Source organism: Nansenia antarctica (assembly GCF_963989245.1).
Source record: "Nansenia antarctica genome assembly, chromosome: 3".
Taxonomy (NCBI): Eukaryota; Metazoa; Chordata; class Actinopteri; order Argentiniformes; family Microstomatidae; genus Nansenia; species Nansenia antarctica.
Genome location: NC_137688.1, coordinates 18,097,567 through 18,100,066, shown reverse-complemented (window position 1 = coordinate 18,100,066; position 2,500 = coordinate 18,097,567).

Here is a 2,500-nt window from a genome sequence, read left to right as displayed (position 1 = left end):
GTGTGTGTGTGTGCATGCTATGAGAGAGTGTGTTTATTCCAGATGGGGAGGAGGTCTTCTGCAAAAACAAACACTTCAGCATGGCATTTGCCACCCACCCCTGCCCCTCTACCCTCACCAGCCCCCCCCCCCCCTCTCCCCCTCTCCCTCTCTCCCCTTTCTCGCTCTCTCCCTCAGGTATGCTACCACCATTCATACAGTCTGTATTAGTCAGACAGGCCTCCCCATAAACAGCTTCAGTAGACCAGGCCAAAGAATGCCTTTGTTTTACCATAAAGACATGTGCTGTAAAGTGACAACCACCTGGGCGTTTGACATCAGGCAGGATGATTGGGGAGGGGCAGAGAAAGGGGGAGAAAGGGGGGGGACGCAAAAAGAGGGGAGGGGATGCGGATGGAAAGAATGAAAGAAATGATGAGAGATGAACACATGGAGATGGACGAGCATCAGGAAAGAGGAAAGATTTGGGGGTGAAGGATGATGGAAAGAGTGTGTGTTACGTCCCACCCCCCTCCGTTGCCCCCTCTCTACCTCCCTCTCCCCCCCTTTCTCTACCTCCCTCTCATTCTACTCCTCTCTTTCTCTCTCTCTCACTCTCTCTGCTCCACCCTCTCTCTCTCTCTCTCTCTGCCCCACGTCTCTCTCTCTCTCCCCGTCTCTCTATCTCTCTCTCTCTGCCCCCCCCTCTCTCTCTCTGCCCCCTCCTCTCTCTCTCTCTGCCCCCCCCCTCCCTCTCTCTCTGCCCCCCCTCCCTCTCTCTCTCTGCACCCCCTCCCTCTCTCTCTATTGCCCCCTCTCTCTCTCTCTCTGCCCCCCCTCTCTCTCTCTGCCCCTCCCTCCTTCTCTCTCTCTCTGCCCCTCCCTCCCTCTCTCTCTCTCTGCCCCCCCTCCCTCTCTCTCTGACATGTCAATTGGAAGGTGGTTTATTGGCGTGAGTCATGGTGTGAGGTGTTGCCAGGGTAATTACATAGCACATTAAAGGGTTTCACAAACATTACGGTTCCTCCTCTGCCCGGTGGTAGGGCTAAGGGGGCAGAGAGAGAGAGAGAGAAAAAAAACAGAGAGACAGAACCACAGAAATGGACAGAACGAGACAGGGGCAAAAAAAGGAAGCAGAGGAGATTCATGAGAAGCGGAGAAGAGGAGGAGAGAAGGGCAATGGAGACGAGGAGGGGGGGGGAGAAGAGTGGAGAGATGCAGAGAGAAGAAGAGAGAGGAAGAAGAAGAGACAAAAGGAAAGAATAGGAGAGAGGAGAGAAGGTGGTGAGGCCCGTGGATTCCGTCTGTCTGAATATGAAACAAGAAGAAGAAAAAAAACAACAACCAGGATCCAGGGTCCAACACAAACCACAGCTGCGTTTCACATCACCATTAACAGAGCACAGGAGAGCGCGCGCACATACACACACAGACACACACACACACCGCAGACACAAGCCACACACACACACACACACACAAACACACACACTCACACACACACAAGCCTCACACACACAGACACACCACAGACACGAGCCTCACACACTGACTTACAACGTAATACGATTCACAGTCATGATGATCTTAAACACAACCTCATGCACATCACAGACATCTTCACACTCTCCCTGACAACTTCACACACACCGTGGCCCAGCCACACCCATCCACACACACACACACACACACACACACACACCACGCTACTGAACGCACCCCCCTACCAAACACTCCCAACGACACACCAGCTCCATTCATCCACACACACCACCACCACCACACCTTTCTAACCAACAGCCTATGGTGTTATCAGACCTAGAGATGATGATCACACCATCGTGGTAGAACTTCCAAGCGTTCTCTCCCAGTTACGTTCAGAACCCAGCAGGCCTAGTACTCCGCGGGCGACCTACGCCTATGAATTATGACCCTGACACCATTCCAAAACGAGCATTTAAGCCCTCTTGAAAGTGTCAAAGAAAAGTTATTCCAGTGCTGGGCTGGTCTATGTACAACTCGGACAGACAGCAGCTGGCGACAAATTCCAGAGCGCAGTTACTAAGTGCAAACGTTAATATACGGTATTCACGGAAATCATCTTAAAAGAGAGAGAGAGAGAGAGGGGCTCCGAACCACCAACATCGCCGCTAATAAAAACAATATTTTGCTTCTCTCTTCATCTCTGCCGGCGCGGTAATTAATTCCTGCTTTCGCTCCGTTCACAGCTGTCGGTCCTCTCATCTTCCCAGACGAGGACAAGTGGCGAACAGGTTCCCATTTCAAAGCGTTGTACTGGTACACACATTCCAGGACTTGAGTGTCCGAAAAAAAAACTCTTTCTCGAGGGCCTCTGCCATCAAAGGAGCTGTACTCAGTGTCTCGTACGTTGACACATTGGAGAACGGTTTAGACTTGGCCCGGGATGGAGCGGGGGAGCGTATCTCTCCCAGAAACCGATGTTCGGGCTGATATCTCTCTATCTGGCGTGTGTGTGTGTCTGTGTGTGTGTGTGTGTGTG